The sequence below is a fragment of the Ceratina calcarata genome, unplaced genomic scaffold (assembly GCF_001652005.2).
Source record: "Ceratina calcarata isolate Rehan_Ccalc_2016 unplaced genomic scaffold, ASM165200v1 scaffold97.2, whole genome shotgun sequence".
Classification (NCBI taxonomy): domain Eukaryota; kingdom Metazoa; phylum Arthropoda; class Insecta; order Hymenoptera; family Apidae; genus Ceratina; species Ceratina calcarata.
Genome location: NW_017181113.1, coordinates 981,847 through 995,851, shown reverse-complemented (window position 1 = coordinate 995,851; position 14,005 = coordinate 981,847). Strand labels below are relative to the sequence as shown.

The following is a 14,005-nucleotide window of genomic DNA, read 5'->3' as shown; positions in this document are numbered from 1 at the left end:
GAGATGTACTTAAGCGTGAGAACGTTTCATCCGACGCACGGACATACGTTAGCTTAACAATTCGTTAGAAGATGGTAGCGTTAGCTGTAATTTCGCGAGATCCCGCGAGATAATCGCGTGTCGGCGCGTGTAATATGTCACCCCGCAAAGAAACGTTCCGTAACGAGTAGCGGTTATCATAGCCGACCCGTTCTCGTTTAATCTACCTCCTCGCGACGGACCGCGAAATATTTACCACGGGCGAGTCCCATCGCGGGTTAAAGGAACGCCTTTCTACATCGTCGGTTTTCAAGAATAGGTGCCAACCGCAATTTAACCTCGTTATTCTCGCGCGGTGATACTCGGCTGATTAAGAGAGAAAAGTACTCACTCGTCAATTAACCTACTAACCGACCCATTAACCGGGCCCGGGATCTAACGGGGACTGCGTCGGAAACAACGACAGATTTAATCGAGCTTCCTCGAAAACATAATCGCTCCGGCGGCTCCCCGCGTAAACGCGAAATTTATGCATATTTACACACAGCGTTGCAAGAGTTATGCGACGGTATGAAAGTTCGAGTAAAAAGGATCGAAGATCGTCTTCCGGGGTAGATAGCCCATAATATAGCCCCGACTCGTTTCTGTATCGCTCTATGGTAATTTGATTGCTAAGAAAAACTGTCACCGACATAATTGGTATGCACGAATCGAACCGATACGAAGACGTGGAACGAAATTGCGCGTCCGCGTAGCTGTCGCGGCGCCGCGTGTACGTCGTCATTACGCGTCGGCTAATAATCCGCAATTAGCGATACCTGACAACGTACCTTAATGTTCCGTGACACGGACGTCAAATTAATTAGCCTTTTGATTACGATTAAGCAATCGATATTACAGCCGAGCGCGGGGGTACAATAAGACGACTCGTTAGACTGATATCACAATTATTTCGATTCGTATCAATGGGAAACTCGTCTCGTTTCTTGACGTTCACTTTTCGAGCTCGCGTGCGACTCCGGCCATAACTGAGCCGCTTGATCCAGCGGTAATTTAATTTATGTCTTTCCCGGCGCGTTCAGCTTTTCTCCGCCGGTTCGCGGTGTTTTAACAAGCGGGCATAGCGCGCTGGTTTACAGGAAATGGTGGATGATTAAGGGGAGAGCTGAATAAGGGAGTTCGTCAGCCTGGAATTTGGTTAGCCGCTCTCGCCATGAGAAAACGCAGCCACCGCCCCCCCCCCATCCTCCCACCCTGTTCTACTAACGATCTCTCGTATATCGTCAATTCTCACGGTGGATCCGCGGATCGACAGAGTTTGACCAGCCTCGATTCGTGAACCGGGCGCGTGACGCTCGAGATTGAGAAAACGGCGTCGTACGGCGCGGTGAATAAAAATGGTATTATACTGTTAATCGACTCGGAAGGGTGCGAACTCCGGGCGAATTAGAGCGAGTCGTAATCGACTGGCGCGGCGTGGCGCGCCGGTTTTTGCGCGATTTATGTCTCTTAATAAACTTCCCCGCGTATCCATAATCTACCGTGTTATTTCCGCGGCCCCGGCCCGAGTTTTTTGCCCCGGTTCGTTTCGGGACGCGAGCACGAGCCGAGTCGTCGATCGTGTACAGTTACTCGATCGCGGAAACGATGCCGAAGAGATGCCTCGCGAGCGAACACGCGTTTCCATACCCTTCCGTTACCGCCGCGCCGCCGCTTTCGAGGAAAAAGTCGCGGCCCAAATATCTCTATAAATCTTGTCGCGTTTATGTGACACGCGGTAGCGAAAGGATTGAATCGACGCCGAATCGCACGATAAATCGTCTATTATCGGCGCGGCGCGCGGTGGTCACGCCGCTAATTCGATTGCCGGTACAATTAAAATTCTTGCGGCCCGCCGATATCAAACATCTCTGCTCGTCATTCACGGTTGCCCCCCGCTTCCCCCCCGCGTTCCCGCCATCGATTAAGCTCGCAATCACCGTCCATTAATTCTGTTCATAGAGAGAACCGCGACGACCAGTTTCCCGTACACGCTCCGCGAGCAAAACTCGCCACGCGCAAACATTAAACTCGTACGAGTTCGTATCAGATGGCTAATAAACTATTTCTCCCCACTCCTTGAGCGTTGGTTGCCGTTAACCCTTGTTCCTAGTCAAACTGGATCTCCGATTACTTTTCTACGAGGGAGGAAGCGTTTCTAAAACACTTATAGTCCTTAAATTGTTAAAAGCGAGAGTTCGTCTCGAACTTTGTTTTTTCTGTTTTTGTTTAAAAGTCTGATGCTCGAGGAAAGAATTTCGTGTCAGTGTAATAGGACGAGGAGCGGTACTCTGAATATCCCGTCGTGTCACGCTATTGGCCGGCCTAATGTATCGCATCGGTCGGCGATGGCGATCGGCAACATAATACACGCAATTAAACTAATGGTACAGATTTTGTGCACGGCGCATCGGCCGGCCTGATAATAACAATACTTGGGCTACTGGAACGAGCGGGGAGAAATTCCGGGGTCACGAGAGGTACGGCACGCCAATTGAAACTGATAGTTCGCCTCCGTGGTCTCCGAGGCAAATTCACCGTGCAACCGTATTATCTATAAACGCGTACGTGCGCCAGCCTCCGGCGGCTCTAATGCCGTTTTCACGCCGAAACGAGGCTCGATCGCCTCGCACGGTAATTACCATTAGTTAACGGAAAGTCAGAACGGAGAACTTTCCTCTTTCGTCAGTTTTCTAAGCTTTCTTCGAATTCGGAACGTCTCCGCTGGAATGGCCCTAATCCTGGCGAGCGAAATGCGAGTATCGTTTGAATTTCTCGGTACACGGCGAAAGGCCTGGTCGTTCGATCCGAACACGGAAGACGAAAGTGGAGTCGCACGAGGACAGGGGAGAAGGTCGCGCACGCTCCCTTTGATGTCCACCGCTCTATACCAGATCGAATAATCCTACAGGCTTACCCGCGTACATGCGCTTAAGCTTGTTTTCATATCGGAGAGGATTCTCGTCGCTACGGGTCGTAAAATTAAATATGCGCGATTCAGACGGATTAAGTCCGGAGAGATCAATCGATATCGCCGCTGATTTATTGTCGCCAATGCGAAATCGTTCCTCGCGTGCGGGCCAGGCATTAACTCCGGCGATTAACGGCCGATCGACGAAGTATTACGGAAGTATGACAACGGTAATAGATAACTGGAAACGGGTATGGACGGCGCGGGGTTTTCGATCGAAGTCACGTTCGGCGTCGTTACGGTATCCGAAGTGGCCACGGGAAATCATAGAGCATCGGCCATCAAGGACTCGTAACCGGTAGCGGAATTGCTGCCCCTTCTATCGCGATTGTTCCCCGGGATAAAATCTCTCCGTGCGTTTACCTCGTCGGACTCCCGACACCGGGAATAGAAGATCGCGTCGTAAAGGACAAACAAACCGTCTACCGTCCCCCGGAGGAAACCGCCGCTTTTACTTTTACGAGACGCTCGCTCGCACTTCCGTCTTATTAACCGGGACACAGTCTTATCGCCGGTTTTTATTGCGGTGTTTCTTTTTTTACTATTCCCAAGGTGGAACGCAGAACCGTAAGCCAGAGAACGGAACCGTAATTCACGGATGCGGTCAGATCTCATAAGACGATATCACCACGAATTTCATGAAACTAGTTTGCACGGAGACAAACGTCGTGGTTCGAATGTCTCGAAAAATTTCAATCGTTCAACCCGTGCGGTGGATCGTAAGGTTAACGACGTTTAAAAACCAGTGGCGAACGCCACGAGCCGGGTATCGATTCATCGGATTCCGGGCTCGAGTTCCAGCGCGTGGATGAAGTCGTAAACGTGGAGGCGAGGAAGATCGCTCGGCGATCGCTAGCCGCGAGGAACGAATACAATTTTCTATGGAAACCACGGAAGAACGAGAGACACGCGGAAGGAGAAGGTGGTACCTGGATCTCCCGTGGGATCAGACTGGTCCGTGACTGGTCAGTCCTGGCGTAATCACTTCATCCGCGCTCGCTCCGAATTCTGTTTTCCCGCTGCTGTTCGCTACCGCTGCTGCCGCTGCCACTGCCGCTGCCGCTGTCGCTGCCGATATCGCTCGTTGCTTCTTCGATTCCTGCTGGCCGACCACCCGCGGATCGCGTGTCACTCGCCATTCTGATTCTCACCTCACTAATTTTTCTTTCCTTGTTCACCGTTCTCGCTTCTCCCTCCTCTACTCCGTGAAGTTACTCGTTTCCTCCCTCATTTCGATCCTTCCACGGATCGTTATCGATGAATCACTGGTGACGTAGGGGGGCTGGTCCAGGTGTACCGAGTGATCGATGCGCGGATCGCTTCCTCCTCGTGGAAACGGTCTGTGAGTCAGCCGGATAGAATTCGAGATCCGCGACGATGAACCGTTGTATTCAATTTCCGGGGGTTCGATCTCTCCGAGAGCGATTCTAGTTCCGACGAGAGTGTCGGGAATCCCTCGCGACCCGATAGTTATACACGCTGACAGCTTCCATCGAGAATCTGGACCAATGTTCCAAATGAAATCCGCTCGACGAGTTATCGATCACTTATCAACGTCATCTGTGTTATCACGGATTCGTGTGAACAGCCGACACGTTGAAACGAGTTTGTGCACCGGGGAACACGATGATAGGAGGTGTTTGCGCATTGATTCGAGGCGGGTCCAGGCGGAGGCTCCTCGGGTGAAAGGACGATATCCTAGAGGGTCCGCTCGACGTTACGAGGTATCGGGCGACCGAGGTTTAGCCGTGACGGACGCCGGCCTGGCACTGAACGGCTTAACCGGTATACAACCACTGACCATCACCATCGCAGCCATCATCGGCCTTCCTCGTTCTCTACCTCTCTCTTCCTCCCTACTCTCTCGTTCCACCTCAGACCTCTTCTCTCCTCCTTCGATATTCTTTCATTCACCCTCTTCTTTTCTACCGTAAACGACTATCGTCAGTCATCCTTCTCCCAACCGCGGATCCGCTGGCCTCTTCGGCTATTCAAGGTCACACGGGGAAATATGTCAAAATCGACGCGGTCCGATTTCTGGACAGTCCGTTCAATACACTTTCCAACTACTACAAGTTTAGATTTATTTCTAGGATTCACTGAGAAATTGTCTAAATCAAATGTTCCGTTTCTTACGGTACTATTCTCGAAACGAAATCAGGTACAACACGTTATAAGACAAGATTGATTAATATATAATATCTCTACTGTCGATTATAATTGTATTCAATACGACTTGAACAGAATTCACGGTTGGTTATCTCTCAATATCGCTAAATGTAGTGATCCTCCAGGGTGGGCCTAGACACCTACATAAAAATGTGCCTAAATCAGCACTTGCATATTCAAAACGCAAAATATCCAAATTAATCGAATGTCTTTTTGGGAATAAAAATAAATAAAATAACAGATAAATAAAAAAGTCTATTCCTTACGGCACTAGAAACAAGACAACACAACAACACATTATAAGAGAAGATTGATCAATACCAGAAGAAACGAAGATGCAATAAATTGCCTAATAAGGTGAATGAACTAAATACCTAACCATCGGTATCAGGGGCCAGTAAAAAGGCAGCGGATAAGAGATTCGCCGGATAAACGTTCACCGGGACAAGTCGGATCCGACAGGTTGACGTATCGAAGCGGCAGGAATTCCACGCGCGTCTCGGGAAACGTATCGGGTACCCGCGAAACTCGACGCGTCTGTTCCAACCTGGAACTAGGCCGAACGCCTCTCATTGTGCCCGATGCGCACATCTCTCCGAACGAGCGATACCGAGCCGCGCGTTTGCATATTCGTCCTGTATCAAAATCACGTCGGGCGCGTGTCCGACGAGCGCGCGCGACGATCGAACGCGACAACCAGGCCAAGTGTCCACCGGTGGACGACGATAGGATCGGACGGATGCCCAGCTGGAAACGCGCCCACGAAAGCGGATTGAGGGAAGCAAGAAACGAAACGGAGAAAACACGCGACCGGCAGCCTGTGACGCAATTAACGACCAAATTATTTCCACTAATTGCGAGCCGCGCGCCGAGCTTCGCGAACCGTACGGTAACAACATTTTTCCGCCGGAGCTTGACAGCTAGCCTGGAATCCGAGCATAACTGAGAGCTTTAAAGCCGAACACTAGAAGCCTTTGATGTAATGGCAAAATAAAACAGATTACTATATACATCGAATTCCAGAATTTCCTATTAAAAACGAGACTGCAGTAATTGAATTCGCGAGAGTTTTTCGAGTGAACGTGGAAATTCTCAATTTCCATGGCACAAAGGCCGCGGTAATTGTTTCAGGAAGTTCCACGCCGAGCGCACGATGAATTGCGATGAAAATAGTGGTTCCACGGTGGAACGCGGTGAAATTAATTCGCGTTCGCGGCGGTGCGACGGCCGGAGTAGAGTACGTACGGTGCACGGTTCATGTAAAACGCGGCGGTAACACCAGCTGAGCGCGAGCGCAGATTAGCGGTAACTCTCATGCGGCGCGTAGACTATAGGAACAAACCGTGGCCCATTCAAGCAAAGGTCAGTTTGCGCGCGAGTTTCTACTACCGACACACCTAAACGCGGTTCCTGTCGATACCCAACGAATATAGGGAACGCGCGGTACAATCGTAGAATCCAGTCGAACTTCGCTTAACGGAAACGTTACCTATTCAATTATTATCAGCTATGAGGCTGAACGTACAATTATAAATAGTTCGCGGATGTTTACCTACGATAAAACGGTCGTACTGTTAATTCAGAAAATATAATTAGCATTGGAATCTCACTTTTGATACTGAAAACCGCAATTTGATTAGCCGCGTGTTGGCGAACGCGACTGGAGAGAGATATTAAAACTAAAAACAGTCAACGAGAAAGTTATCGTTCGGGTAACGAGAGTACCCGGGTAACCGAGCTGCAGGTTTTTGCGGAGAAAAGGAGGGCTACTCTGCTTCTTCCCGTTCGAACGATACCAGGTTATATTAATTAATTCGGTCTCCAGCGACGCGTGACGACGATCAGAAACGAACGGAGCCGAACGAAAATCGGCCGGGAACATCTGTTCGTTATTATGAGGAACGTTTAATATTTAATAAATAACAATAATTGTAACACGCGCGCACGTGCCTAATGAATTTTCTACACCAGATTCGGATAACTGCTTTCATTACGGTTTAATTAAAATTGTACCCTGATTAAAGAGTAAATATCGTCATGGCTGTCCCACGTTAATTTGCAACTTCGTAATAACCTATTTAAACATTCACGTGCATTTGACAATAGCATTATTTCATTCAACAACTTCCTGCAATTCGAAATGCTGTACAGAGTTATCTTGCCGAGGAGCTGCCGGAGTTCCCCGGAGAAGCGGAGTCAGCAAAAACCGCAATTTCCTCTAAAGTTGATCGCTCCTTTCGCGATAATCGGATCCAATCTCGTCCAGCTTTCAATCGATCACCGGCAGGTAGGACAATCGAAAAACGGCGACGGAGGAACACAAGCGAGCTGAAACGAGATCAGAGGACGGAAAAAGCGGCAGCGAGAGAAGAGGAGAGAATGATATGATGATCGATCTATCGACAGAGCCAAGAATGTTATCCCTCCCGTATCGGCGGACTCTAATGACACGGCACTGATTTCGCGTCCGAGGATCGAGGCCCCTATCGTTTCGGAGGCTCCTCGCTCCACCTTTCTTCTCGGCGTCTAGTTTAGGCGAGCGAAGGATCGAAGAGAAGAGATCGGAAGAATGTTCCTTTGATTTTTTCAGATTCAACCTAACGGCGGATTTATCATAATAATTACATTCTTTTGTAATTCTCATACAGTTTCTCATGCCAACAACAAATCCGGAAGTGAAAATTCTCCACTAACAGTAAGATGGATTTTATAAAAATTCATGATCTGAGGGAAAATCAGGTATTACATGAGAACAGAGCAGAAAAGTTCATCTTTGAATTAACAGAAAAGATGAAAAAAGGTTTCCTAGCTAGGCTGTGTTATCGATGTAACAGAAGTTTGGCCCTAGTATTGGGAGCATGATCGATGATCATACGTTTGAAGCTCGCGGACTTTCCTCCTGTTTGAGTCGGAGCTCGCCTTTTTTTTTGTTCTCCTTCTTTCATCGCGTTCGAGACTAACTATCGCGATAGGAAGACAACGATCGTCGATTATAATCTGGCATCAGCTATCCGGCCCGCGGTACGCGATACGCCGGATAAATTAAAATGGATCTCTATCGAGGACGATAGGTTCGCCGCTGTGCCTGGGAGATCTGGCTTTAGAATCAGCTACGGCCTGCAGAGGCGTGGTTTGATGTACCGTGTGCATCGTTAAGATTCACGACTAATTGCTAGAATCGCTTAGTCATTGCTTTAACAAGAGATATTCTAGGTTAACCGGCCCGGCTTACATTCTGCTAGTATGAAAGCTTGTATTTGTTGCCCCGTCCCGTTCCGAGCATCCGACGCGAATACGCGAATCGACAGCGAATCCAGCATCGAATTTCGAGGTTACTTGGCCGCGGTCCCGTCCATCGATACGCTATATACTATATATACTACGCACACGTGTGTATTCAATTATATCGAGGCGAACGGATCGATCTCGAACCGCATTCTCTTCTTGCCTGGGGCCTCGGGTGTAGTAGCCGGAGTACCCTAACTGTAGGTCTAAGTTAGCTACGGAATTCCGAGACGTCCTAAGGATATCGAGGACGTTCCGAGGATCTGCAAGAACTCTGATTCCACCCATATTCCATTTTATCATAACGTCTTATTTGTTTTAAAAAAAAAACATTTTACATTCTAAGCAGAAAGACTCTCTTCATAAAATAATACTTATGAGATGAATTAAGTAAACAATTATTACTTTTGATTAAAATAGTATTCGAATTGCTGAAGAAGCAGGGCTCGGCAGCCGTAGCGACAGAAAAACGGAAGCGTCGCGTCACCCGGTGGCATGAACCAGCAAAATAGCAATTACTTTCGGACAGCGGTGAACCCATGAGGGCGCATAACACGACGAGTTAGAGTATCCGGGGCCAAATTTTAATGAGTTGGTATAGGCGGCCGGGGCCGCAAGGGCCGTAATTAAAGCAGCGTGTACGCGAGTTTTCGGGGCCTCGGGGCCGTACTATACATCAACGTGTCCGAGTGATTATGGTCCTGGTAGCGAAAGGCCCGGGTCCCTATCGCGAATTAAATCTTACTCTCAAACGGGCTGCGAAGGCCCTGAGTGCCACGAGTTTTGCTCGTTTTTCCTGCTAAAGTGTACACACGCCGGCGTGGCGTGTCCGTCCTCTCGGACCCATTTTTTTTTTTTTTTAAGGAGGAGGGCGCCCCGTCTAATCGAGTGAAAGTGGCAAGTAACGAGAGCGCGGCGAAAATTAGTTTTCGATTAACTTTTTCGTGCGAGCGAACGAAGAACGGCCGGGGAAATACCTGAAATGATGATAGTGGCTAGGCGGACGCATGATTTGCATGATTCCTCGGTAAATCTGACAGACTCGATTTGGCGGAATGCAGCGAGATTGCTGAACCGAATAAACCGGCTTCCTTTGCCTTTTAAAACGCGCGTCCACGTCCCCCCCGCCTCGCGCCCCTACTCCCTGCGAACAGCTTAATAATAATTCATCGCGAGATGCGAAGCTCTCCAACTTTTAACTATGAGATCCGTTCGTGACGCACAGATTCCATCAAAACGTTTTAATTAAACCGAACTGCCGGCAAAAGAAGCGTAGGAACGGCGGCTCGCGGCAATCAATTAACGGAGTTTCGACTGAAGCCAAAAGTGGATCAGTTTATCGCACCCTGAGAATTGTACGGACTAAAATAAATTCCGCGGATTAACGAGACTCGAGAAGTACGAGCGTGCGAAGGTACGAGATAACTTTCGTGAGAAAATTCGCGCGATCATGCTGGAAAATGTTTAATTTGTATCGACGGTTATCGTCGCGTTATCGGCGGCCCTATCGAGCCGGTGGCTAGCCGTTTTAATTGCGGAACGAGTGATACTCGCCGCGCGGGGCATGCCGTTGCTCTTATCACCGTTCCTATGATATATCGCCGCGGCAGTGCGCCTTGCGCGTTTAAGTCTAGCTCGAAGCCCGCGAGAAATCTGGTTTGTCGTTATCAGTATCAGCCACGGTGCCATTGGAATTGGAATTTCTCCGACGAGATGGATCGTGAACAACGGGAATTCTCGATTGACCCACGCGATTGCTGATTCGAGATCGGCAGCCGTCGGCGGAATTACTCATGTAAAATGGAAACTGATACGGATATTTGAAGATGAATCGTAGAAAGTGCACGACTCCTCCCGCGAAAGGTCGACTTATCGCGGTTCTTCACGTGAGATTAACCGAGACTTTCTATCGTCGAATCGTTCCACTCGGCGCCGAGTGATTTCTTTACTAACGAATCCCATTCTTTCGTCACTCTCACTTTCGTTATTACCTATTCCGTATGGATAATCTCTCTCCTGAGCACAAATCCGTCTCTTCTCACAGTTTCGTTTTAATTTAATTGATCACTCGGTCAGGTGATATTTCGGACCGCGGAGACAGAATATGCGCGCCGTCTTCTTCGGTATACACACCGGCGTCGGAATACCAGAGGAGTAAGAAGTCGTTTACCGTTACCGTTAATCGATGTCTCCGTACGTTACGTTTTACTCTTACTCTAATCCGCAACGAAAGTCTACGAGGACGCGCGAAGAGGTGGATAAACTCTACGAACGGGCAATTACCGTCCTCTGCCATCGAGTTAATAACTAACATTTCAAAGACAGAAACAGCCACTATATACAGATGACTCGATCAAGCTATGCTCACTCTTAAACCTGAAATTGACGATCCTCTCTTATTAACCTTTTCAATATTATATTTATGCGAACACTAAGGAAAAACTGAACTGTTCAAAGGCTTGTTTGTCATATTAAAATCTGTTACTTCCTCTGTCTTATAATAGTAGCAGTTTATGAATTGAATTTGTCGCATAGTAATAGTAGCAAAAGAAAATAAATATAGAACGCAACATTTATTATGAAAAACAAGATTGAATTGAACGATAAATTAAAAATATTGCTACTAATTTTTCTTTCGGGTGTATAGATAGTTTCTAGATTTTTCAATAATTTCGTTACTGCATTTTAACTCCTTCCGGTAAAATGACAAGTGAAGCTTGTCAATGGTTTTATTATTGAACCGTACCGGAAGGGGTTAAATTTGTAGATAGGTTGATCTTATAGTGTCTCTTCTGATAAATAGAATATGTCTAAGTTCTTCAAGTTTTTATTCATAACCTTTGCATTATATAAATAAATAAGCTAAATAAATAAATAATTTTGCATAATGTCCCTTCCGAGTGACGGGGCTTTAGGGGTTTTAATAATACGGACGCTTCGACACATATGTATTATAAAATAAATTGACTTTCATTAACGTTGATGTTATTCCACTTACTTTGTTCCGAATTTAATGAAATTTGCGTATCTAATTGCATTTTAACGCACTGCAGAAGGATTGATTATAATCAGGGAAGCGAGACGTCGAGAGTGGAAGTTGAATACGGCATCGGGGGAAAAAAGCGTGTATTTCGAGTTAACGACTCGTGTCTAAATAATCAGCATCGGGCCGACGGGAATTCTTGAAACGAGATTTCACGGAAGTCGTTCCTTCAGCCGGAGTTTTAATTACGAGCATTGCTCTGAACGCCGACGTGTATGCGACCCTCTCCCACGGCGAGTCGATATGATTATTGCCCGAGACGCGCACTCGAGAGCGCGGGCTAAATTTTATTACCACCGGTGAACGCGGCCTCGTTCGAGGTTCGAACTTCCCGAAGCTCTCGTGCTTTAAAAGCGACCATAAAAAATCATTAACGTTTTGGAATTCTTCACGGCACGGAACAATCCGGCAGCGTAGGACGACGTTCATGACCGACTTCGACGTTCGACGGGCCACGAAATTACGCGTAATAACACGGTCCCAACTGCCATTAAGCGGAAGCCGTCTGGGCGACGCGACGCTGAAACGCGTTCACCACGTCCTTACAGATTTATTTTTCGCCATTTATCTCGCAGGGGCGCGCTCGCGTTTTACTTCGCCGTCCCACATCGCGCATCGAAAATGGAGCGCAAAAACGAGTAGGGGAAAGTTGCCGAATTTCAACCGGTTTGATGCTTTGATTGCCTGTACCCATTAAACGACAGATCCGAATTTATCTTTCAACTTTTATTTATTAACCCCTGAAATGCGTATCGCTTGAAAATCTACTCGTTCAAATGAAGAGACCGTGTTTACATTAATTAATTGTTTCTAAAATATTTATTCATAAATCAAAGGGTTAATGATTTTTCCTCGAACCTAATTTTACGTAATTAGGATGTTGAGAAGTTTACACGGTGAGGTTTAATTGAAGGATAGAAGCGCAGGCAATTGAATCCAACGAGGCTGTGAAAAAGTATCTAAACGTTTAAACCGGGAGGATGAAATTTGCCAGGCCATGAACTTTGCAGGCACGCGAGACGCACAATTTTCCGAGGCAATTTTCCTTGACTGCGAGACACGCGAGCCGCGATTTCCCCCAGGATGATCATTTCCATCCAACAATAGGCATGAAAGGAAAAGGGGAACGGGATCGAGGCAGCCCTATCTAATGCGACCGGTGCCCGTTGTCTCAAACGTTAATTTGGTGAAAGTAGCGAGCAATTATCGACGACGAGCGTATACATGCTGTCCGTCTGCCTGTCTCGGGATATTCTTTGTCGAGAGTCTCGCGACGAAACGGCAGAGGAGAGCCGGGCTCACCGGCGCGTGTATTAAGAGCACCTCGCTCGTTAGTTCCGTTTAGACGATGCTATCGTGTGCAAAAGCGCGCGCGCACGGGTCGACGAAGAAAGAGGCGAGAGCAAGCCTCTCCTTTCATTAATTAGTCCTCGAAAAGGTAGACGCAATTAAATCTTCTGCCGGTGATAAATTCGTCGGCGAAACAATTAGGCGGGAGATTAATAATTTCAAACCGCTCGGCCGGTAAACCGACGGGATGACCTCGGTTATTTCACGCTAATTTCGTTATTGAAACTTGCCTGTAAACGTTATAACCCTCGCGTCGTTAATTTCCACTCGGTCAACTTGTCAAGCGAATCTTATGCGAGATGCGGATAGACTTTTATTGCATTCTATTCAAGATATCCCAGTTTGTTTTACGTCCTTCTAGGATGGTAAAACACCGTACGTAGCATCGATTTGCATAAACTGCGTGGGCATATTACGTTGGAGATTTCGCGGTGGATTTCGAGGATCCGCGTTGAGTCGCGGTGAACAATACGCGTACCGGCGCACCTGTGCGTCCCGGTTCGACGTAACTTTAATATGTAACATCCGCCCACGCGTTTCTCGCGCACCGGCTCACCCGCCCGGGTGCACTTGGCCTCTCGCAATCAGTGAAAGTATCGCCGTTTCCGGCGCGACATCACCGATTACATCAGTTTCGTACCTACGTATCTCGTTCCGTATGCTAATTCCATTCCACGTCACAAACTTTCGTTGCTCGCTACCTGAGCGAAATATTTATCAGTCGCAGTCTGTTTTTTCCTCGTCAAACCGCCTTGTCGATACCGTTGGCACGCAGAGGAATTAAATCTGTTTATTTTAATTTTAATTTAAAGACGCTAATTAAATCTGCCTATTTCCATTTTATATGAAAGTTTCTATAAATACTATAAAATGTCGAGGCAAGGCGGAAATGCTAGTAAACGTCCTTATAGAATGCTCGTAAAGTTTACGAAACGAGCGACTATTAGCCGAGCCGTTTATCAGTTCATTACGTGTTCGTCAAACGCAGTTTTAATCACCTCCGATATCTTAAAGGCAATAATAAACGTCGAATGACACAACACGATTCCGCGAACGTTAACAAGCTCGGAAGCGCGCCGTCGCCGCCGCCGGATCATTATGCAAATTGAGTGTGTTTTAGTTTAATTGTAGGAGTGAGGCGATTTCTCCTTTTCTAGACGATGCTCGAC

General features: G+C 47.5%; 1 protein-coding gene across 5 annotated transcripts in view; it reads right to left on the bottom strand.

Moving 5' to 3' along the window:
* The window catches only part of LOC108631910 (serine proteinase stubble), a 47,800-nt gene that overhangs the window by 12,828 nt on the left and 20,967 nt on the right, over positions 1 to 14,005 (bottom strand). The window contains exon 1 of one of the 5 annotated variants that reach the window (XM_018036133.2): positions 3,919 to 4,981. The exons of the other annotated variants lie outside the window; for them this stretch is intronic. The gene's annotated coding sequence lies outside the window, so the exon portion shown is untranslated. Of the gene's footprint in view, positions 1 to 3,918; positions 4,982 to 14,005 lie in introns of those variants that run through there. 5 annotated transcript variants of the gene reach the window in all.